The following is a 26,712-nucleotide window of genomic DNA, read 5'->3' as shown; positions in this document are numbered from 1 at the left end:
TAAATCAGATACGATATAAGGGCTTTATTATTAATATATTTCAGACTCTAGTTGAACTCTGAGATTCAATATCTCTAGTTCTTTCTAATTCAAAATTCAGTGTGTCCAAGATAAATTAGAGAAGAGTTGTGCATTTTCTAGCCTAATAATATTTTAAAAAGTCTTAAAAATCCTATTATTATTTGAGGTATTCCTAAAAAACCGAAATTTGCCGATTTACTTTTATTTTTTTCTAACATTATTTAAGGAGATATGGAAGAACAAAAGACACTTTTTGATGGCCACTTTTAAAGCTCTATAAAACGGCGTTTATAGATTTTCGATCCGATGTTTCGTTTCGGAGAAATCATCATCAACTTTATTTATCTAAAAGTATAAAAAAGTATATTAACCCTGAACTACTACCGACGCATTTTTATTACATATGTAGGTACTACTGATGGGTCCTTAGGACCCATAATAAAATTGCCATAAAATCAATAAAAAAAAAACTTTTATTTAAAATTACTTGGGTATATTACAGTACATAAACCGAAAAAGACCTAAAATTATTTTTCAGAACACTTAGGGCACAATTTCATGCAGCATTGATTGCAAATGGGCAACTTACATATGTCACACTGGATAGCAGTTTTCCTATCCTTGTTGGTGGGGCATATGGCACACGTTTTTCTTTTACTTTTTTCAGGAGATACTTGAGGCTGCTCAGAAACAGGATTCGCAACCCCCAAAAGTTCAGCAATGAGGATTCGTACATCTGAGTGCACCTTCTTGTTGGCCATTCTGAGTCGCAAATGTTCATCTATTAATTGCTTCCTAAGAGTTTTGATAAATGAGTATTGTTTTTTTTCTTTACCTTTTGATGCAAATTGGTACAACACTCGAGAATTTACACCTGCAATGTTCAATATAGCAAAAAAAATTGCCATTGGCCAACGGTTAGTTCTTCTGGATACTTAATACAACGCACATTTCGCATCTAATGCGTCAACTCCAGATTTTGTTTTATTATAAAAATGAATTATCTCCGGCTTTTTGGTTGTTTCGTTGACAGATTTGTCATCATGAATGCTAGAAAGTAATATAACGCTTTTACTTTTTTTGGCACATAGCTCACTATAGTGGTTGAAGAAGCAAATCCAAACGTTGATGAACGGTAAAAATTCAGGTGGTACAGATTTTTTATTTTTCGTAAGGTTCCCACGTACGTCAAACTGTTTTTCTTGAGTTCGCCGACGAGTTACACTGAACTGTACCAGTTGTCCCCGGTGATGTTCCTGTTGGTGCCTTTAACACACTCCACAAACCTAAGAACCACTCTTGTTGGATTTGATAATGTAGGCTTTGTTGCACCATCAACTTTTATTTCGGAACCGGCATAAATCTCTGCATCTACGAGATAATGCGTTTTAGCGTCAGCCAAAACCTGTAGTTTAATTCCATATTTGGCAGGTTTGTTCGGAATATACATCCGAAATCCACACCTTCCTTGAAACGGTACAAGCATTTCGTCTACAGTTAGGTAAATTCCCGGTGAATAACACGACTTTGATCTAGCCAAAATTTAGTTTGTGACTGAGCAAACCTTTTAGACTTTTTATAGTTTTCTCTGGTGGAGGTTATCTTCAAATTGATAAAATCAACTAACTTTTGTATCATCTCATTAGAAATTAGTAGACTCCATGCATCTACAGGCTCACGTGAAGGATTATTACGAGCAGGGCCAATAAGGCCAGGCAAGATAGTAACCAAATTATGAGCAGGGGTCCTACCTCTAATACCTGCTGTTTTTGACCATTTGGTATTGTCTTTCCCATACCAACTGTTCCTGATGGGCAACTCTTCTTCTTCCGAATCGGAGTTTTCTTGCTCTGTTTCGGAATTGTAGTCGCTCAGTATTTAATTGTCCTCTTCATTCTCGTCACTCTCTTCAGCCAATCTTTCTAGTTCCTCTAACACAGCTTCTCTGTTTGGAACACCAACGGATACACTTTTCTTGCTCGAGCCCATTTGGTTTGAGTCTTCCATACTTTCCCAAAAGGCTTCAGACTCTAAAATATTTCTTAACGCATCTTCTGACAATGCCCTAGAACTGGACGCCATTGCGTTGCATTTACTGAAAGATGGTAAAAAAACACATTTTATATCTATTAACTTATACCTTATGGCCACTAGTACCTATTCTTGTGAAATAGATAAATACCTTGCAAAAAATAACAACGAAATAGATACTTTCAAACCAATAAGCAGTTATTAACTTATCGCGTATTTACTACTGATGGGTCCTCAGGACCCAGTAAACACTGCCTTCAACCTCGTCGACACGAACGAATACTGAAGTATGAATCTATGCCATAAGACGTACCGTAGCCGATCGAGAGTTCTAGCCGTGACACTGGTTTCGAGGCGTCAAAATTGAAGTCGAGATTTGGTGGCGCACGCCGTACAGTGGAACGAAGTGGAGATACCGCGGGACCTAATATTTTACATTTTACAAGATAATATATTTTTTTTATTATTATGTATTTTTAGGTATATGATAAATGTTTTAAATATTTATTATTATTTATTTTATTGGAAAAATATACATATAAAACGGTTTTTCAAATTCGTCTACCCTCAAAATACGAAAATGGATAATTTGCCCCAAAGTTGCACATTATTTACTTATAAAAGACTATGCCATATAAAAAATATATATATATATTTTATGTGGTTTTGAAAATTATTGAAAAAAAAACAAATTTTCAAAAACTTATTCTTGACACTTTTGTGGGTTGGGTAGGTTTCTTGCGTTTTCGTATTAATCTTGGTTGCTATGGGAAAGTTTTTGCATTGCTGTATTACTTTTTCGTAAAAATGTTAATGCCGAAAACAAAATTAGGTAGGTACCTACGCCAAATTTTGGTTGCTTTTTTAAAAAATCGAAAATTTGAATGATTCCGAAGATAATCAAAAAAAAAAATAAAAATCCATTTAAATTTTTTTTGAGCTTAAACAGTAGCACAGTAATGAGAAATTCGCACAGCTCTATCTCCCACAAGATACATACATACATATTAATATTATTTTTAATTGTTTTAGAGTATTTACTTTAAATGGTTGGATAAGGTTAAAAACGAGGAATAAATTAATTATTATTCAATAAATGCTATAAATTGGTTTTATTTTATCTAATACATAATGATATATAAAACCATAACCAAAATATTCTTAATAGTTATGGTAAAATAAAATATATAAAAAAAGAAAAGCAAAACATACATATGGTATATGAAACTAAGCGCATTGGTTACACTGTTAATATTGTAAGTTTTTTACAGCCTCATTTTAATAATCCTTATTTTAAGTTTTCTACGGCCATTTAGTTTTTATTATTTAACCTATAGTCAATATTTTAATTATTCTTACTCTTATAGCACATAATTACAAAAATATTTATTAACAACAATCAAAACATTTCTATACTACTTGAACACCATATTTAAGACAATATCTAAACAATAATAAAAACAAGACATATATATTCTATACAAAAATAAATAATGTATTTAATTCCATACTGTCATACCGTTACTTACGTTTAAGTTTTTTTACAGCCCTTTGTTTTTTATTTACCTGACTAGATTGAAAAGTTGAATTTTTACTTTTACAGTAATTATTTAAAAGAATGTTTGCCATATGAACAATACATTGTTTGAATATTTGATTCCTATCATCTCCGCAAGAAAAACAAGAAATTGGAAAAATGGTTTTATATTTTAACATTTCTATGGACAAGCTTTGTAAAATACCCCTTTGAGACTTGAATTTTAAGAAAAGCGATTCGCATGTATCACTAATTAAAATTTTAAATAGTAAAAATATATTGGAAATTATTTCTACAATTATGTCTTTTGGCCACTTTAAACCTCCCCGATCCAATTTATCAATGTAGGAAAAATCTGAACTTTCTGGATAATCAATATCTAATTGATTTTGAAAGCAAATAAATAAGGTGCAGTCTTCACACTTTATTTTTTTATTAATACTTCTAGCAATATATCCTGCTATATAAATTAAAACCCGTTTTTCATTTTCATTTATAGTTTCGTCATTTGTCAACAATAAAGCATCAAGAAGAAAATTGTCAAGTTCTGTTAATTCTTTAATATTAAAATTATCTTGAGTATTAAGATCAAAGTTTTTCAAAGAAAAATCCCCATTGAGTGAAGATTTTAATTTTAAAACGCTTATTAATTTTAATTTTCTCTCGGATTCCAAAACTTGAACTACTGAAATATGGTAATTAGCCCCCGACATTAATCTGTACTGTCCAAATCTACCCTCTAAATCATCGGTTTGAAACTTTCCCAGTAAGACATACTCAAATTTTAAATCGTTTATCAGGTATTTACACATGTCTATATAAATATAATCATAAATGCTTGAATTGTCGTTGCTGGTATCATTTTTTTATCACCTAAATTTGAAGTATTGTTCGAGGCAAAACCCTCTATTTTCCCACTTTTATATGATATGTCAGACCGAATATAAATTTTGTCTAACATTAAAACGACATATTTTTCTCTGTCGGTTAGGTTCTTTTTTTTCTCTGACAAATATTTAAGATGACATTCATCTACACCTGAACTATTGGACCCTAATTTTAATAATAGTCTTTTTAAATGGCGGGGACTGGGAAGTATTAATGTATTACTATCCCTTAGTAAAAAATATGCCCCTGGAAAGGTTAAAAAAATAGTGCTGGCCCAAATTAATGTTTCCGGAGAATACCCTACTTTACTACTTTTCATTAAGGTTATTTGCTCCCTAACAAACTTCAATTTTCTTATAATATTATGCTCTTTAGAATTTTGTTTTATTAAAATATCTTGTAATATTTTTTCAATGTAAGTAAAATTATCCTCAAAATCATTATCTGGCAAAACCTGAATAGAATATTTTTGTACAAAATTTAAAAGATTTAATAAAATAGACCACCTATTACATATTTTCGATTTCCCTAAAATGCTATTTAATTCACTATCGGCTACCTCCCTATCTTTATAAAAAAAAGTAGTTTTAAAATTTTTATGTATTACTACCCCCTTAAGAATAACTGGCAAACTGGTTAAGTCACTTTTAGTAACATAAAAAATATTGATATGATCAGTAGATATTTTAAAATTAAAATAATTGCTAAAATTTTTTTGAACTATATGCAAAATACTACCTGTTAGTTCTTCAAATGTATTTATACAATCTTTTTGTTCCTTATTTTCTTGATTTATCATTTGTGGTTCAAGTTCTAACTCTTGTAAGACCCGTGATTTTTTTTTTGTAGGGGTATGGGTTGTGAATGGCTGATTCTCAAATATTGTAGGGCAGGCATCTACTGACAGCTTTACTCTTTTTCGAGAAACCTTTAAAATTGTTCCATCCTTCCTAGCCACTATATCCTCACGAATAATGACACGTTCAGAAAAATGTTTTATGCAGATCCTTGATGATTCTTTTATCACTACGTCGTCTCTTTCAATGCATTCTAACCATCTTTTCTTTTGATCCGGGTCATTGGGAAAACGAAAAATGGTAACTCTCTCGGTATCTTTATAAATGCTTTTGCACCCAGGAATGCAGCAAGAGGTAGGCATTATTCTAAATAAAATTAAGATTGTAAAATGTAAGTTAAAAATAAAATTGTTAATTTACCCACCTAATTTAAATACCGAATTTTTATTCCTTAAAACTCAAAGCGAGTATCAAAATAGTTTGGTAGTTTAAAATTTTAAATGCGTAAGCTTACTATAAACTACAATAATAACTGCAGTAAAATATTATTTCGAATCAACGCAAAATATGTCCCCAGCGCGGAATTTTTGCCATCGCGATGCGGTGGTCGCCCCGCATGATTTCGGCTTCTGTTGTGAGGCATCGATGGAAGCGGGGATAAGTGTCCAGGCTAGAACTCTCAATAGGCTACGGACGTACCTATGCTGGCGAAATCATGCGTATGGTATTGCGGAGGAGTACCAAGACAGCGAGTATCCAATGTTGCCAAACTTAAAAAATATACCCTCTTTAAAAATAGGATGTACGGTACATATAGGATGTACATCAGTAGTAGCTACTGGTTAAATAGTATAACGATATTGTAAACACCGAAAAATCAACTGATTCTCCATAATTCCGGAATGACACAAGTGGTACATCGCACGACGTCTTAAAGGTTAACGAGAATCTTCCGGAATAGCGTTCGGCCGAATATATAAGGAGCCGCATCGCCGATAGTTGTCAGTTCAGTGAAGTAAAGTTCAGAATATTGGTGCGAGATTTAAATAGTTGTAAATAAATATGTTAAAAATAAAGATTTGTGATAGTCGTGAGTAATTGTATTTAGTAGTGTAAGTGTTGACTATTTTCGATTGTTTTAAGTCAGACGTAACGAACGGGAAAAAGCGCTACAATATTCAATGTTCGTAGTGTATTTTAATTGAAACTAATTCAAGAATGAAACTCGTACATTGATTAATTTAATTAAAACTTTCAGAAAAACATCAATAGGAAAATTAACGAAAAATACACAACCTTTGTTTTAAACCAGTGGGATCTTAGGGATTTGTTTACTCACTCACTTTCTTAATCTTCTCAACGTATCCCTTTGTATGAAACTTCTTAGGCGCAATTCACTTTTACCAACAAGTCAGATTAAAAACAACCCTTGGACCATGTGCTTGTTAAAAAAGACTAGAAAGTAAAGCAAAATATATATTAAAAAAAACATCTCATCAATGTTTTTTTTTCTTGTTAAACTAACCAAGAAGAACAACATACTCCCGATGGGTTTTCTTGGCACTTTTATCTGGCGCGCGTTTGACCCGAAACGCCTACGGGAGTTTTGGGGCGCACAACGTCGAGACGCGCGAACTTTTGAAACTCGCGGTGGCGTCGCGACGCCCAGTGATCTTCCAGACGCCTGGAAAAGCGCGTCTCACCGATCTCTGTGCGGTACCTCTGGCGAAAATCGTGCGGCGAAAAACATCGCGTGTGGTGAAAATTCCGTTTTTTCTTTAAGTGAAACTTTTTAAATTGCCAACGGTTGTTGTTGTTGACCAATACGTCATCGTTGGAGAAGGTGTGGGATATAAAAAAAACGTTAAGTAAATGGGTTATTATTGTTATTGTTGGCTGTTTAAGTAAACATAGGTATGTTACATAGGCGTGTGTATTTTTAGATTAAAGTGTTATATACGGGATTATAACAGGTTTCACAATATTTTCGGGTTTATTGGGGGGAATTGTATGTTTTTCTGATTAGATACAAATTATAAAATTAGGTTATTTTATATCTATATTTGGCTGTAGATTGTAAAGTTTTAAAAATGTTCTTGCTCATTTCCTGAGCTTAAGTCCACCTGCCTTAAGTAACATGATTGGAAAGCGTTATTTAGAAGGGTACCAACAGTCAATCTGTAGGTTATTTAAAAACTACTTTGTATTTTTTTTTTTTTTTTGATTATAGATAGTAGTATTGACTTTTTATACCTATTTAAATATTTTAAGTGTAAAAAAAATAGAAGAAACAGTAATTGTTTGTGCATTTTGGGAAGAAGAAAATCATCAAAAAAGCTAAGACAAAAAAATTTATTAAAAGCCTCTATTTACGATTTTTTTTTTAATTTTATTCGATATTGTCTACTCCGACATCTAAATTCTTAACATTAACGTTATACCCTTCAACATCTTCGGTTATAATAGCACTCAGCAGGAATAAGATACATCGTTCTGCAATTTGACTTCAGCAATGGGTTTGCCATTGGACGACAGTGGTGTTAAGTCGGCAAAGATTTCTTCAATAACAGATCTGCCTCTTGAAGATTTTTTTATTGATTTTTCTTTGTCGTCTGTAATTTTTCTATCTGCTATTTTCTTCTCAATATTCATAACAACCAAAAAACTCTTTGACAAGCATCTGAGTGACTACCAATGATCCCTTCTTCCTACAAATAATCTTTGATGTCGTTTAACAGCAGACTCAATGTCACAGAAGTCAGTATCGTTAAACAGCAAACTATGACCGGAACAAAGATATTTTATCGTAATCCTTTTTAAAATCGTCTGTGTTCCATAATAAGTATTAACTGTATATTTCTATTTTGTCCTCCAGAAGAATCACACCAAATGACAAGATGCTTAACTTCAATAGCAATTTAGTTTTAACATTCTTAATAAGGCAAGAGCCTATTTCTTGTGGGCCCCTTCCAGCTAAGCCTTCTACCCAAACGTAGCAGTAACCTCTACTTTACTTAGCGCTATGTGTACCTGCATTGTACACCCACAACTGGCGCTCATAAAATACAATTTCTGTAAAAATTCTAGGATAAATAGGGTAAGGTCGCCCATATTGAACTACTTTTGACAAAACTGGCTGTTACTTATATAATAAATTTAGAATAATTAATTTAAAGGGTCTGAAAGATGAACCGGCTATTTTATTAAAATTTGGTGACCATAAATGACATTTTTGGAATGTCAAGACATTTTTAAATTGATATTAAAAAAATATTTGCAAGTGGTTCATTTTGGGAAACGGGTTGCACAAGTTGAACCCTCGGTGTCCCAAATTGAACCTACACACAATATGGAATCAAGAAACGCATAATAAATTGAAGAAATAATGCCATCCAAAAAATAAATAAAAATCTTTATTTCTATAAAATAAACCATTTATACAAATTAACACTGGCTTGCAATATTGCCAAAGAGAATCAGTACCTGCAAAAACAAAATTTTTATTCTCAAAAAAGAAAACTCGACGAGAAAGATTACGTCGACCAATTTAGAAAAAAAGATAACACTTTTTGGCTTAGACTAATGTAAGAAAATAAAGGCTTATTAACTAAAGTTAGGTAAATACAAAGAATCAGAATAGAACTTTTAGTTTTATAGAAGGAAACTTATAAACTAATAAAAAGAACCGTTAACAAACGCACGAATTACAAAAAAATACTTTTTTTTTGGGACCTACCCCTACGCAGCTGCAATGGAATCATGTTTTGCATTTTAGGCATTGAATCATGTCCCTGCATTCGTCCAATTCACACTCCCCACAGAACCATTTTCCCGATTCCTGTTTCATTAAGTCTTTTGTTTTTGGGCCTTTGTTTATTAGCCTGTTTTCCTTTACAGGTTCTTTTATTTTTTTATTTTTATTTTTTCCCACACTGGCCTCAAGATCTTCCCTATAAGCACTACTAGTTATTTCCACTGACTTTTGAATGCCTCTACGTCTTTTTGTTACATTCTCATTTACAACTGTTTTGGGTATAGGGGCGACTTCATCTAATAGTGATGCCGTGGATGTTGAAGATTGGTTCAAATCGAGGACTGGTGGTTCGGACACAGACGTGGAGCAGTCCCGTTGTACTGTCTTCCTTAGTGTCCGATTAGTTCCTTCAATTTCCGAAGCATCATGTTGGTCGTTTGTCTGAGTAACATTTGGCATTAAAGCATCAGCAGCAATGAAATCAGATTCTTTAAAGACATGCCTATCAATAGGCCAAACACCTGATACCCTGAAACCATTCACTGCCGTTTCAATGGTTGCCGCTCTTCCATATGCTTCATTTAAGAGCTCTGCTACTTGAAATTGGGAAACCATTCGTCCAGTATTGCTCCTTAACCATTTTTCTGAAACCTGAGTGTATTATACCTCTAATGGTTTGAAAAAGGATCTATCTAGTGGCTGTAAGCGATGAGTGGTATGACTTATCTGCCTTACATCATTCCTCCTAAAAACAGAGGAAAAGCTCATAGAAAGGCATATCAGGGACAATGTATAACGGGTCAACCCTCTACATCGACACCAGTATGCCTACCAAACAGGTAAATCTTGTGAATCAGCGATTCACGAGATAACCCAGAGGGTCGAACAATCTCTGAACAACAAAGAGATCGCCCTAGGAGCTTTCTTAGATATTGAGGGAGCATTCGACAATACATCATATGACTCAATCAACCGTGCGATAGCAGCACGAGGAATACATCCCATGATTGGCGGCTGGATAACCCAAATGCTAAATCATAGGAAAGTAGCAGCAAATCTTAACAGCACAACGGTTAAGGCCAAAGTGTGCAGGGGAACACCGCAAGGGGGCGTACTGTCACCGCTGCTGTGGAACCTTGTATCGGACAGCTTGCTGATACGACTGGAGAGGCAGCTTATCCTTGCTATAGAATATGCTGACGATATAGTCATCCTTACACGAGGGGGTAGTCAGGCTTATGTATTCGAAAAAATGCAAAGAGCCCTGACTACTGTCGAGCACTGGTGTGAGGAAGAACAACTAAGGGTAAACCCCACAAAAACTACTCTGGTTTCCTTTACCAAAAGAAGGAAACTAGAGCCCATTAGAAACATAAAATTTTATGGAGAAAATCTGCGACTTGAAGACGAGGTCAAATATCTAGGTATAACCCTGGATAAAAAACTCAGCTTCAAGAAACATGTAATCCAAGCTACAAATAAAGCCACGAAAACTCTTATGTACTGCAAGAGAATGTTCGGTAGATCATGGGGACTGTCACCAAAAATGGTACATTGGATGTACACGACAATGGTTAGACCCATCATTACATACGCAGCACCTATATGGTGGCATGCGGCAGAAAAGAGGACTGTAATACAGATACTCAACAAAACACAACGAATAGCATGTCTGGGCATAACAGGAGCGATGTCAACAACGCCGACTGCTGCCCTAGAGAACCTGATAGGACTAAGCCCGCTACACTTAGTGGTACGGGCTGAAGCTATAACGGGGGCGAAAAGACTGCTGTCAAATGGCGCAACAATCCTATCGAAAGATGGGCACAATGCCCTATTTGACAAGATACAGGACCTTGGGCGCCTGGCCCTAAGAACAGACAGAACCAAGGTCACATACCTAGACAAACCTTTTATCATCAAAGAAAAAAGGGGACCACTGGACGCAGAAGCGAACAGGCTCAGGCAAAGAGGTTACTCAGTATGGCACACGGCAACCAAACGATCCAAGATCGGGGTAGCTGTGGGCATGGTGGAGGACGAACAACAGGGCAGACAACTTATGCTAAACCTGGGCCTCGAAACAACAAATTTACAGGCAAGCATAATAGGAATACAAACCTGTGTCCAACTGATGAGAGAAGGGCTGCCAAGAGGCAAAACCTTCGCAATTTTCACAGGAGACCAGGCTGCGACACTTGCACTACAACAGTTCGAGACTAAGTCAAGGACTGTGCAAAGCTGCTGGGAGGATCTCAGGAACCTCGCCGAAGCGCAAAATAGGCCAGAGATAATCCTAGCAGAGAATATGGGCAACAATAAGGCTGCAAGAAGAGCTATCCAACTTGCAACCCAGGGAGCCAGCAACAGCCTGGTAGGCCCTGAACCAACATGTTATGTCAGCGATAAGACCTGGAAGAGGGAAATCGGCAACTGGCTAACAAACCAGAACAAATTCTACGGGAAGCAGCTGCCAAAGATGGAACAATCCAAACAACTTATAGGCAGCCCACCCTTCAAGAAGGGTGAGAACATACTGGGCCTCTCCAGACAACAACTGCGAAAGGTCGCAGGGCTACTTACAGGCCATGCACCCAGCAGGAAACACCTGCATACGCTAGGGAAATCAGTTACCTCGCTATGTAGGGGATGCAATGAGGAGGACGAAACAACTCTTCACATACTGTGCTTCTGTGAAGCATTTAATCAAACCAGGGCAACATTCCTGGGGGAAGAGAAACCCGCACCAGAGGGTATAAGAAATCTACCACTGGGCACAATCCTGGACTTCCTTGAAGCTACAGAATTGAACCTGTGGGACTAAACATATGGGACACAATAGGACTGCTTCTTAGCAGACCGCAGTGTAGGGAGCCACAAGGCACCACCCAGCGGTGGAGTTTTAGTGGGTATAGGACGAGACAAACTCGACACTGAGTCCCACACTACTGGGGGCGGCGCCGCGTAACCAGTGTTCATAAAGAATTTCTCCACCGACCCAAAAAAAAAAAAAAAAAAAAACCATTTTTCTGAAACCTAAGTGTAATATACCTCTAATGGTTTGAAAAAGGATCTATCTAGTGGCTGTAAGCGATGAGTGGTATGACCCGGTAGTTGAACCATTATCACACCATTTTCTCTTGCTAGAAGAAGAGCTTCAAGATTTTTACAATGTGTTGTGTGCCCATCTAGCAGAAGTAGCACCTTAATGTCCTTTGTAGGACGAACCGTATTTATGAAATGCTGCAACCATTTCACGAATATCTCGCTGGTGAAGTATCCGGAATCCGATATCATGATTTTACTTCCAGGTGGAGCTCTATTACCTAGTTCTGGGGTAAGCCTCTTGCGCTTAAAAATTATCATAGGTGGCACGTAAAAGCCTGATGCACTCACATAACAAACTATTGTTGTATTAACACCACGTTCTCCGCTAGCCACAGAACCGACGATCTTGGATCCTTTGGCCGTGACAACCTTTTGACATTTTTTGGCTACGGTGGAAAAACCAGATTCATCCATGTTAAAGATGGTTGTTGCCTCGATTTTGTGCTCATCACACAATTTTTCCAGTAAGTCGTAGAATTCCAGAACGTTTTCCTTGTTAAATCCTTTAATCCTATTGAGTGAAGTGGATTGAGGTTGACGCAGTGATAAATTGGGGTGTCTCTTCATTAATTTGTAGTAGCATTTCTTACCCGCAATTCTTTTTTCTTTGTTGAACTGATGAGGGATTTTGTGTTTTTCAGCCAAATCAAAAGCAATCTTTCGAATATCACGTATAGTCAATCCAAAAAGCAATTTGCAAATTGAACGTTATGCTTACAAAGTAGTTCTTCAAGTTCACTGTCAAATGTAGTACTTCTTCCAAACGATTTCTTTGTACCCTTGGCTATTTTATTTGTTTCTCGTACATGCCGAAGTAGTGTGGCTTTGGGAATGTTATATTCCCGATAACATTTATTCAAGCCCTTTTCACCAGAGTTATAGGCAGCTAATGCCTTCTCCAAATCGGCCGCCGACCACTTTCCATAATTTCCTCTTTTCGCCATCTGCAAAAAAATACATACAGAGTGTAACTAAATTGATGATCAATACCACGTGTTCTTGAGCCAAAAAAAGGACAAGAGTTCATGTAACAATTTTTCCTGCGGCACTCCGTTGCCGAGATACAAGGTGCTAAAATTAAACAATGCCATATTTTTATTGAACTAAAAAAACGGTACGCTACTGCTTTTTTTAAAATAAAAATTATTTTTGTAATGTTCCATTAGTTTCTAACAAAAATGTCCTTTCAACTTTTTTCTGTGCGGTGAACGGTTTTTAAGTAAAAAAATAAAATTCATTTATTTACATGACCTGTGCATCTTTAAGGATGAAGCAAATGCAGGTAAATACATTTTATTTTTTTACTCGGAAATTGTTCACTGCACAGAAAAAAGTTAAAAGGACATTTTTGTTAAAAACTAATGGAAGATTACAAAAATAATTTTTATTTTAAAAAAACCAAGAGCGTACCGTTTTTTTTTTAGTTGAATAAAAATGTGGCATTTTTTACTAAAGTAAAAAAAGCCAAAGCACCCTGTATCTCGGATACGGAGTGCCGTAAGAAAAAATATTACATGAAGCTTTTTTTTTTTTGGTTCAAGAGTACGTGGTATCAATATTGACCATCACTTTAGTATTATACCCTGTATTTATTACATTTAGATAAATATTTTATAAAAAAAAAACAGTTGCTTAAATTGAACCCCGGTTCAACTTAGGATACCGTTTGGGGTTCAACATGAGCAACCGGACAAAATTTTAAACGTAACCTGATACTTCAAAACGAATAGATTTTCAATGCATTCAAATATGCTTAAAATATTGCTTAGAATATGTAGTGTTTATTGTTATTAATACATTTGCTCTTACCTTTTTTATGAAGTCTTAATCTGCTTAGGTACACACCGAAAAATGTACATAAAATATGGCTTCTTTGTTGATGTGTTAACAAATGCACGAACACTGTTGTTGTGGAAAGAAACCACGTGCCGCGAAATAAAGTGGTCTGGGAATCTTGATTTAGAAAAAAAATTATAGACGGCGCTAGGTTCTCTCGTAGTGGGAAATTTTAAGGAGGTTCAATTTGGGAGGCGGTTCAATATGGGCGCCCTTACCCTAAGGCGGTAAATTTTTTCTAAATCAAAAGTTAAGAATTCATGATCGACTTGTTCTTTTGCTATCTCAAAATCTTGTGAGTTTCTGCGCCTACTCAAATGCTTTTCAAATGCTTGTTATGTTCCTGCTTAAAATTTTCTTTTTTTTTCGTCATCTTTGACTGGATTTGCCTCTTCTTATTTGAGCATGTCATATATTGCTTGTATTGTAACTTCAAGAGATAAATATTGTGCCCCCGTTTGTTCCCGACGATAGTGTGACCTATATTTCGGTATTTTATTAATATGTTTGACAACAGCTTGAATTCTTTCATCTGCTAATTTATTTTTACCTCCCTGCTTTAAACCCCTTTGATCACTAACAGGAGCCCGACCATGAAATTTCCTTAAAGCTGTATTTACTCAAAATGTTACCTTCAAAGTATTGATAGACATTTCGAAAATATTTCTTTTATTTAGAGACAGGTAGTTAGACTGACATTATTTTTTTTTCGTACAACACGACGTTTCGGTCGGTAAGTATCTCTCGACCGTTATCAAGTGTAAACTAAGGCAATTTCCTATTCTGCAGGCTTATATATGATTCATGGAATCAATGAGGCGTGAAGAGAGCGTCTGCTAGAAGAGGTCTCCATATGTTGGGAATATCCACACTGGGTTGGCTGAAGACGCCCTGGTTTTGCGTTATGTAGGTAGCTTCCAGAAATTTCCTTTTTCGCCAGTGTGATTCCTTCCTTAGGATTTTTGTTTCAGACCCGTGAATGTTACGGCCGTTGGTCCAAGCCTGTTCAGCAATACCTGATCTGCCTACTTCTCCAGTGGTCGTCCATTTGCGATGTTCCTTGGTCCTAACTGCCAAAGGCCTTTTGGTTTCGCCAACATATGAGTCCCCACACTCACAAGGAATCTGGTAGATGCAGTTTTTAGTGTCTGCTGAAGATTCTGACTTTGTTTTGGAAACACAGAACTTCTTATTGTTTTGCCAGATCTAAAGGCGGTTTTTAGATTAAACTTCTTAGCAATTCGTCGGATTTTCTCGGATGTACCTTTTATATAGGGGATTGCGAGAAGCCCAGTTCATTTATCCTCTTGCTTGGTTCTGGTTTCCTTCGCCATCGACCTCTGGATAAGTTTTTTGGAATAGCCATTTTGCTGCAGATCTTAGTAACAAGTGCTTCTTCGGCCTTGAAGTTTGTGCCGTTATTGCAGATGGTTACAGCTCGGTTGTACAGAGACCTGATGATTCCAACTTTAGTCTATTGTCCAATATGTGTGGGTTTTCGATATACAGACGTACTTATAATGCCATTTGTATTCCTGACAAGAACATCTAAGAATGGCAGCGTCGAATTTTTCTCCGTTTCCATACTAGGCACCATATTGTTCAGGTGGTGTAAGAAGCCCTCAAGTTTGTCTTCCCCTTTATCCCAAACGTTAAATGTATCATCAACATATCGCAGCCACATTTTTGGCCTTTGTCGTGAGGTGCTGATTGCCTGTTCCTCAAACCATTCCATATACAGGGTGGACCATTTAACTTGATACATCGCAATATCTCGAAAACTAAACATGTATCCAGAAAATGTTTTATGTGAAGTTTGAATGGTCTCCAGGAGGCCATAAAATGACGTCATTGGTTTGACCTTGAGTGGACGTCTTCAAGGTCAAATGAAGGTCAACTTCACTTTTTTGCATAGAAACCTCTATTTTTTTTAATAGTATCTGATTTAGCGTTAAAAAATAAGTTACTTTCATCTGACTTTTTTTTACATGCGACCTCTTCTTTTCAAGATATTAATTCTTGATTCTTTTACAAATTTTTACCGTGACAATGACATTTGCCCTTGTAAGTAGTATCTGATGATCTATCAAAAGGAGTGAAAGTATCTTATGATAGAATTTTATTATCAACAGAATCGAAAATTTGAAATTGAGTCAGAAAATAATTTTAAAAAATGTTCAAAGTGTCGACCTTCCACTTCTATACATTTTACGACTCGCTTTCTAAATGATCGATAAATAGAGTGCAGCATCTGTGGAGTTATTTGCCCGCAAACCTCCGTGATTCGATACGATATATATACGATCTCCTTTAAATAACCCTATAGAAAAAATCTAAGGGCGTCAAATCAGGTGACCGTAGCGGCCAGTGGACTGCTACACCGCGACCAATCCAACGTCCATTAAAGTCACGATCCAACACTTGGCGCGCAACGCGTCAATAATGTGCAGGACAACCATCATGCTGGTACCACATATTTAGTCTCACTTCAAAACACACATCTTTCAAAAATACTGGTAGAATCTCCAGCAAAAAATTACGGTATTTTTGGCCTGTAAGGGCACCATCAATAAAATAAGGTCCATTCACAGTCCATGGCCGCTGATCTTCTATCGCTCGAAACCACCTGGGATTTTCAACTGCCCAATAATGTATGTTATGACGACTAACTACACCATGGAGCTTCATCGGTGAATAAGACGCGCAGAAAGAAATTGTTATTTTCATGCAACTGATTTTGGGCCCATTCACAGAACAATACTCGATTTTGGAAATCATTACCGTGAAGCTCTTGATGTAACGACAAGTGATACAGATGAAACTTGTGGCGTTTCAAAATTCTCAGGACACTTGTTTTGGAGATTCCAGAAGCAGATAAATTGATCGTGAGCTGACTCCAGGATTATGGGCAACTGCAGCTAAGACGGCAATTTCATTATTTTGACTGGTAATGCTTCTCTTTCGTGATCGATTTATCGTTCTCACACTTTTTTTTGTGTGTTTTTCTCACCTTCTATAAAATGGTTCACTAAAATGATGTTCGCGATGGAAGTCGCAGTTGAGCATACCATGGTATACAGTTCAATGGCTCTATTAATATTTCGTTCAGATTCACCATAGATAAGGACCATTTCAAATTTTTTATTTATTGTTAGGCATTCCATAGTCATTCAACAAAATAGTCAAATATTTGATAACTGAATAAATACTGTGAACCAAAATAATCTCTCATTTACTTTATTTATTGTTTACAGTATTTGTTTACAATCGCCTGAAATACCTGTGATAAACACGTGAGATCTGTTCACTATAGAAAATTTTCGCATCATAACAACTTGCATTGATCGTTGATCAACAATGCCTTGGCGTAACATTTTTTTCCTTAAAAAATTGAGATCCTTAAGAAATTGTGAACATTTTTAATTGCATATCAACATGCGCGATAACTACCTCTTAAAACCCTCCAAATTTCATTTGCATATCTCGACCGGTTTCAGAGCAATAAATAAATCGTCAATTTTTAAGAAAAACTTTAACACCCTGTATCTCGGAAAACGAGGCATTTGCGGACATACGTTTATATAGCAAACTGTCGTTATTTTCCCATGCAGAATCACTCCCTGAAGTTTGTCGCACTTATTTACTAACAACCTGTATACAAACTTAGTTTTTGTACAAGTATTTCGCAGTTTACAGTCTCAAGTGCACGTTTTAGATGTACAAATACACTTAAAGTTATTTTTTTTCGCCAATATAATCCCTTTACGAGTGCTGACTTAAATAAACTTCCGCTTCTGAATCCCGATCAGACCCTGGATATAAGATTCCACCATTTTCAAAGTAATCTTTTAATTACCTTAGAGTCTCCAATATTTTGTCTACAACAGATAATAAGTTTATGGGTCGAAGGTCACCTATTTCACAAGGTTTAGACGCTTTTGGAATAGGAACTATGGTGCTTCTTTTAAGTCGTCTGGAATTTTACCTGTAGTTATTGATGTGTTAAGTAAATTTAACCGCTTAACTATAATCAAAAATACAAAACCTGTTAAAAAAATTATGTTAATTTTTTTTATGAAATTTTATAAAAATTAGTGCTAGTATTATCCCGAGTTTCTTCGGGTAACAATAAAAAATGTAAATTTGGTGTCATATAAGTACAAAATAGTTAATTTAGGATAAATAAAAAACAAAACTGATACTTTTTGAATTTGTATTTTATTACTTTTACAAACAAAAGCAAGCATAAAAATACAAAAAAATGCCGACTCGTAAAGTAATATTTGAAATAAAATAAACATGTAATTCATTCATTGGCACACCTTATTAGGATTTGCGTATAATGTTAATTAAAAAATTGGGAAAAATTAGTTACAAAAATAATAAAATACAATTTTTCTAAAAGTCTGTCTTAATATGATATAGTTTGAAGCATGGTACCACACATAAGCCAAGTTCACAATCTGCACACCAATATCTTGATTCTTTTCGTATTTTTTTGCCATTTGCGTCTTTTTTACGGCTGCATACTGACACACTCGTGTTGGATTTTGCTTTTTATCTGTAGCAGGTATATAATCAGGAAAATGACGTTCTGTGATTTTTAGGGGATTGGGAAGTGCTGATGGACGTCCCTTACAATGAGTTTTAACTGAACAGTAATTTTCCAACATTTTAGATATAAGATCCATTCTAAACTGGAGATGCGTTTTGAGTCCACCTTTTTTTTTATACAAAATATTTATTTGTAATATTTTTACCACATTTTCGAGTTGAATTGGATAGTCCGCTAAATGCTGGTCAACTTTGTCAACTCCACCCATTGTTCCATTACAGTCATCTATTGCTACAGGTTTTTGAACTTCTTTTCCTTGCTTTTTCTTGGTGGCCATTGCGCAATTGTGAATTGTAGATAAAACAGCTACTTCCCTTTTATCCTTCCATTTCATGACTAGCACTTTCCCCCTTTGAAATGCTATAGCTTCATTTTTTTTCTTCAGTTTTTTTTCATATCTTGTGGTTGATCCTTCCTATTACACCTAAGTGTTCCATAAGTATCTGTTTTTGACGCAATCAAGATGTCGGCTAATTCAGGTGAAGTATAAAAACTATCTGTAGTAAGGCAATGTTCCTTCATGAGTAAGGGCTTCATAAGAGTCATTACAATTTTAGTAGAACTTGGTAAATTATTGTATGACTCTATCTGCCTTTATACAATAATAAGCTCTCGTCTATGGTAACGTCCCTTTCTAATGAATATCGTGTTTTATTTTTTTTATTTAGGTAGGTAAAAATATCCCAAATTTTATTCAATTTAGGACACATTATCATAGTTTTCGTTATTAGAAAAATGCAAAAAAAATTTTATTTGACAAAAACGTTTATATGGCATTACCTCAGCAAACATGGGAGTGGCTATTATAGACTTCTTGGACCAGTAGAGCGATAAATCTGTTTTTTTATGAGAGACTGCATCATATTTATTGTGAAAAACACTCTTATTTCATCACAATCTCTTCTCACAATATCTTCCTCACTTGACCCCGACTCCTCCAAACTATAATTTTCAACATCAGAATCGCTCGACGACATTTTAGCACCCGTTCTATGCAAAAACCAATACTAAACTAAAATCTAACAAACGAGTAAACAACGACGGTAAAATGAGGATCATGACACCCCATGAGAACACCCAAGACCAATAATAAAATTCTTGGAAATGATGGTATCAAGCGCACGAAATAATCCGGTTTAGCGCCTAAACATTTACTTTGCAGCCCGAACAAAATCGGATAAGAAATAAATTAAACAAACTTACGAACGAATTAACTCGGAATAGTTAAAGTTTGACGCATAGTACTAAGACGACTTTACTCAGGATATGAAGTTAAGAGCTTAAAAGTGGAAACCCTATGACACTAAAAAGGTTCCTTAGAAGTATTATGTAGGAATAATGTTAATGGTTAAAAATATGATGAATTAGACTGTGAATTTTTAACATATGAGATCCATGGTTTAGATTATATGCTGTCAGACATTTCTTGTATGCTATCAGTATTTGTTTTCTTCCATACTATTAGAATATGTCCCAAAGTTTATACCTGCCAAATCTGCTTGTCCATTCTGGCTAGCCAGTAATGTATTCAATGTAGACCACATTCTATTTCTATTACCCGTGCATTCATCCTGTTAAAATATTTGAATTTTTTATTCCTTAAAACAGAATCGTCTGTTCTTATAATCTTAAACCTTTTATATACTATTTTTATCCTGACTTTCAAAACGAAAATCTTGCTGAAACAACACATTTCCCTTGTGCATCGTCAAAAACGTTTTTCCCTTGTTTCTTCATTAAACCCGCACAAATCTTATTAATTCCTCCAAAAAATCGTTTACGAAAAATCGCGTAAAACACCGTAAAACTCAGCTGAAATTTCCATGCCACAGGACAACGAATTTGATAAGATCCAACCTTATTTACGGCCAATTAATCGGGAACAATGAAATTGCAATTACTGAGCCCGGATCCTTCGGGCTCAACCGAGATTAAAACCGAAACGAGGGGTTAATTCTCCCATGGGCTGTCCATGGAAGTGCCTATCCGAATCGTATTTCCTGTGTAGGGAGGAGCCGCACTAACACGTCCGTGGTTCTAATTACTGTAGACTTCCGGTTATAGTGGTTACCCTATTTTCTTATGGTAAACAACTGTTTTTGCATAGAACCTTGAGGAATGGAATCAGTGGCGTAGTATCAGAGTAAGGCTTCTAATTGTACAAGTTAATTTTTGTATCATTACAATTTTATCTTAATGTAATCTAATGTATTAGGTTGCATGTTGCACATACTGTTCATATATGGAGTCTGTAATGGTAAGAATGCAATAGTTGGGTTTAACCGAGTTGCCAATTTTAGCTATGTTATGCATATTTTTTACTTTATTCTATTTGAATTTTAAAAGAAGAAAAATAGGACTGACAACAGTGCATTTTTTTAACGTTTAACAATGAACTTTTACGAGTTTATCGCGGGAGCCTTAACATGTAAGTTTTATCTTAAGTAATTCCATTAATTAACCTATACTAATCAATTTTAAAAATATAAAATTATAAAATCGACTAAACTATAACAAGTATAAATAAAATAACTACAAGAAGAACACAATTAAACCACACAATTAAAATAGTACTTATTAAAGTGCAACGTAATATCTTCAATGAACATAAAACGACTAAGATAATATGACCTAAATACATAACGCGACTAAAATATTTGGTATGGATACATGCAAAAGAGGTTTTTATGCAAAGCTCGATTTCAACTTTCTATAATCAAAGTTCAAAATAGAGGCTTTTACGGCTTTTTTAAACTTTGCTTTGAAGTGCATTATTTTCTTTACATCGGTAGAAAGCAGATTAAGAATTTTAGGCCATACAAGAAATGCACTTCTGAGAGACCCTATTACATTTTTTTTGGTATTTCAGCTACTATCTGTTTTATTTGTCTAGTTTCGTAAATCTCCCTGTTAAGCAATTTTATTTTTCGAGGGTCTTTGAAACATAGCATAAGAGTGTGGTCGCATAAAGTTGCCTTAACCTAGGAACACTAAACTCTTGGAAAAATTTATCCGTTGGGTACATGCGGTTTTTATATAAAATAGTTTTTATACACCATTTCTGTGCCTTTTCCACGCTACTTAATGTAGTTTCATAACTGCTTCCCCATACTATTATGCCATATTGAAGAATAGACTTAAATAAGCCATAGTATATAGTCTTTAAATTACTTTTATTCATATAAGACCTTAATTTCTGTAAAATAAATATGACTTTTTGTAGTTTGGTTCTTTATTTTCAGCGTGATATTTGAAATCCATTTGGCTATCCAAAATTATACCAAGATATTTTATTTTCTGGACCATTTCAACGTTATTAACGCATTTGCATGGTAGCGTTTTTGTACAATCATCTTCGTGTACTATTATTAAGTTTCCCAACTTGGGTTTTGATCGAGAATCTATGTGGAATCGCAGGATTGGTTTTTTCCCAGTTAAGACTTAAGATATTTAGGTCTAGCCAATTTTTAACCCATTTTAAGGTCTTTTGGCATTTAATCTTAATTTTTACTCAAGTGTTACCATTTATGAGACACACACTATCGTCTGCAAAAAAGACAATTTCAAAATCCTCCTGATGATCCAGAAAATCATTTAACTACAGAATGAACAGCACCGGACCTAAAACAGTTCTTTGGGAGACTCCATATTCCACAATTCTTTGTGAGCTTTCACTAGTACTAATAGTAACTCTTTGGATACGACCTTTAGGGTAGCTCTTTAACAGCTGTAATACTACTCCTCGAAAACCGTACACTTCCATTTTAAAGAGTAATAAATTCAGATGGACGGTATCAAATGCTTTTCGCAGATCTAGAAAAGTCCCTGTAGATGGTCTTGGTGCGTTTAAATTTGAGTAAATTGTTGTTGTGACATGCGTGAGTACCTCTTCAGTTCCTAAGTTTTGCCGAAATATGAATTGATTTTCAAGTAAAATTTTGTTTTTATTTATAATAGATTGATTTAAGAAGTTTTTCGAAAATTTTTGAAAATGCCGAAATCAAGGAAATTGGGCAATAGTTTGTGCAATTACTTTTATCTCCACTTTTAAAAATTGGTTTAACATTACAAACTTTAAAATAAGTTGGGCACATACCGGTTGTAAAACAGAGGTTAAAAATATGGAATAACGGACTCAGAATATAGTCAGCAATGTTTTTTATTAATAAAAGGGTTATGTTGTCAAATCCTGGGGCTTTATTAGTATTTAAGCTAAGTATATTACTTTTATCTATGGGTTTTAGAAAAGCAGAATTTTGTTTTCTATATTTTGTAGGTACGTTTTTTGTTCTGGAATTTTTATTTTGTCGGCCAAAGATTTTCCCACGTTGACAAAAAATTCATTAAAATATTCAGATTTGTCTTCATTATTTATTAGAATATTCCCACTGCTATTTTTTATTTCTCCTATTTGATTTTTCTTCTTTTCTATTGTGGCGTTAACTTTACAGTGTTACTATTTTGCCAAGAGTTTGCAGACGGTAGCTCAGAATTATTGGAGGCTTGGGATTGTTCGAAGGTTCACTTATGACTGGCTATTAAAGAATCTAAACTTGATTATAACTATTAAATAAAAGGGCGCCACTTGGTTTTTATAAATGAAAGAAAACTAGGAAAATCACTTGGTATATAGGTTTCAATTAACAATTAAATGACCCTGGATAAAGTAGATTTAAAGAGGCAAAAAAATATTAACAATACAACCAAATTATATTTACATCAAAGATATGTATACACCTCATGTTCTGATCTGTTAAATGTTAATAATTTATTATGAATTAAAATATGAATAATGTTGAGATGATTAAAATAAGTTTGACAAAAGTAACATTTAAATTATGATTTCACTACTAGGTAGATTTCAGCACTTAAAAAATAAATTGCAATTGTTAAAGTTTTTTTTTATATATTTGTAGTACGCAGGGGAAAGTTCATGAACCTTTTTACCTAAGGCATATCAGCCTTAACCGAGTTATATCTACTTAACTACCAAAAAAGGTACTGAAAAATACTGAATAAAAAATAACTAAAATAATAGATAAGAAATTGACGTATTAAATTATGATATTGATTAAATATTTGTAGCAATAAATTGAAATTAAAGGTATATTAACAAAAATTTAAATAAGTGAGACAAATCTATGGTTAGTAATATTTAAATAAATGGAATAAAGTGGCCTGTATATTCCTCCAAGAAATGAACGGCTAGCTTTCAAAACCGAGGCTGTGAATGTATGCCATTTGTAGCTTAGCTATCCGGACTGGGAATCTCTAATACTAGCTCTAACTCTAGCTCCAGCCCCACCGCTTTCAGCAATTTCCCGGGGAAATCAAAAGCCTGTAGCCATCAACAATTAAAGAAGAGTAAAGAGGAAAACGGAAAAGTAAAACCCTAAAACAACGGTTGCCATTGTATTCATATCGATAAAAATGAATGGCGTTCAAAATGTGACACACTCACCTTGCTAAGTTTCATTATCTATCCATCAAAATCTTGAGCATCCTGCACCAGAATTATGAAATAAACGAACAAGAACAAGATTAAGGACTATAAATTATAAACCATATTGGCCACTTCCTGCTTCACAAACTTCGGAAATAAAAAACTGGCCTTTTACGTGCGCTTCTACCTGCGACACGGGAACAAGTCCTCGAAAAATGGATGCAATGCAATACCGACTAAATAAGTAACGATCCCACCTCTCGCCTGAGCTGTCAATATCAGCCAATCAGAGATAACATTAATTAAGACCAACCAGAAGAGTGACGGACCGTCAACAGAAAGCATGAATAATTAAACCAGGAGAGTGATGCGTTACAGTAGTAATGTGTCATTGACAGTGTGAATTTAAAGAAATATGAATAAGAGAAGTTGACTGAAATTATTAATATAATTATTGAAATTAATGAAATATCAATGAAGCGTTAGTGAACATAAGGAGTAGAAAAATAAAACGCTACACTATATTTAGTGCATTTCTTATCGTTTTCCAAAATGTACTAGGGTTGTTTTTATTTTCCAATAGCTGTTCTTTGTAGTATTTATTTTTTGATTTTTGTAATAATATGTGAGTTATATTCCTATATCCCCTGTACCGCTGTTTAAGGTTTTCATCATTGGGGTGTTTTTTGGAAAGTTTGTCCCCGCGTTTCAATTGATTTTATTATTGCTTCTGTTATCCAAGGGGTTCTTTTCTTTGTCCTTACTTTCATAGACATTTGAATATTCCTATTTTGGACTGTACAAATTCGTTCATACTTGTGGTGAGTGGTTCGGTATTTCATGTAGGAGGTCGGACTGTTTTGTTATACTTTTGGTTAGATATATATTCAACAAAATTCTGTATGTTATTCAGTCGGTGAGCAAATAAAGCACATCAAGTAAAAAAATGCGAAGCAGGATAAATATGACAGAAACTTAGTAGCAATTCGAATGTTAAATCTTAAATATCCTTGGAATTGCACTTCAAGGATTTTCCTCAATTAATTTTAATATTCGTCTATGTTTTTCATTGAAAAAAAAAATTGAAAAAAAAAACCTGAAATGAACCAAGTTAAAGATTTCAAGAAGGAACAGACGAATATGATCAATGCTGTCAAACCATCAGCAGCGAAGCGTAGTCGTCGCACATTATTGGCACCACTGGAATCAGTATTTGATTCGGAAGAAGAAGAATCCCATCATCTGTAAAGGTCCCATGCCGTCATTTTAATAATACTAATAATTCTAATTATGGGTTATTTATTCCCTAGTATACATGCTTATAAATGAAATAATACATAATAAAACTATAAACTATTCAGAATAAAAAGCTACATCAGCTTACCTCCAAAAAGAGGCAGCTGCTAGAGCAAAGGAAAAAATTATATAAAAAAAAATACATGGCCGCAAAGCTGTACGCAACGAAAAAAAAACAATATAGTTTTCAGCTTACAAATTACAAGAGAAATTAAAGAGAAGAGAACGAGAGAGAGAGAGAAAGAAGGAGAGAGATTAATTAAAATAAAACAGGTGATAAGTAAGATCAGATAGAAATGAGAAAGCATAGTGAGATGATGTGCCAATTAATGCTCTTGAACCAATTTGGCTTTAAACTTTCTTTTGAAGACTGGTATCGATAAACAAAAGTCCATTATTTTGTATTTATTAATTACAGAGGCAATTTGATAGGTAAATGACTTCTTAAATGTTTCAGTTTTCTGAGGTGCTATAGTTAAAAGGTTTAATTTTCGGATATTGATGTTATGAACATCGGTGCGATATTTAATTTTGCGGTGGAGATATGAAGGACATTGAAATTTAATAATTTTATAAAAAAATACTGCTGAATGTAAATTGCGCAGTCCACTCATATTAGGCTTATCTTATTTCGGACAATTTGTGAGATATTCTTTGTCTACGTCTTATGCCAAATATGAGTCTCAGACAGCAATTTTGCACTTTTTGAACTCTTTTTCTGTACAGGCTGTCCAAAAAAAGGCCAAATATGTGATCAGCAAAGTTGAAAAATGATAAAACGAGTGTTTCACAGAGCATAACCTTAGTTTTTTGCGATAAATATATCTATGTGAATAACTTAGTTTCAACGTCGAATATGCTTTTTTTAAACAAAAAGTAATATGTTGTTTAAATTTTAATATATAATCCAATATTAAGCCTAGATTTTTAACTGAGTTCTTAAATTCTATTATATTGTTGCCTAGTTTAAGTCTTATACTATTCTGTAAGTGGTTTTTATAACTTTCGTTGCAGAATAGAATGGCTGTCGATTTGCCAGGATTTATTTTCAGTAAATGATTTTCCGAAGATTTCAGTAATTCCCCTAAGTAATTTTTTATTTGTTCTGTTGATATTGCAACTAAACTAGGTATAAATGACGAATAAATTTGAGTATCGTCTGCATAGATATGTTATTTACAATATTTTAAGGAATTTGCAATATTAAAGGTATATATGCTATATAGAAGTGGGTTAAGTATACTACCCTGAGGTACTCTGACTGACTGAAAATTCTAATTTTTTTCTCTCTAGGCAAACTCGCTGTTTTCTGTCTGACAGAAATGAATTAATTAAAGAAGACGAAGCCTCCTGAAAGCCTATGTATTTTAAAATCGCAATTAAGAT

General features: G+C 34.5%; 1 protein-coding gene across 1 annotated transcript in view; it reads left to right on the top strand.

Moving 5' to 3' along the window:
- Positions 1 to 6,962: 6,962 nt before the first annotated feature.
- Positions 6,963 to 26,712, top strand: part of LOC126738469 (serine/threonine-protein phosphatase rdgC) — a 209,332-nt gene continuing 189,582 nt past the window's right edge. The window contains exon 1 of the mRNA XM_050443832.1: positions 6,963 to 7,188. The gene's annotated coding sequence lies outside the window, so the exon portion shown is untranslated. The remainder of the gene's footprint in view (positions 7,189 to 26,712) is intronic.

The sequence above is a fragment of the Anthonomus grandis genome, chromosome 7 (genome assembly GCF_022605725.1).
Source record: "Anthonomus grandis grandis chromosome 7, icAntGran1.3, whole genome shotgun sequence".
NCBI lineage: Eukaryota > Metazoa > Arthropoda > Insecta > Coleoptera > Curculionidae > Anthonomus > Anthonomus grandis.
Note: the sequence above shows the minus strand (reverse complement) of the source record. Positions and strands in the feature narration are given on the sequence as shown.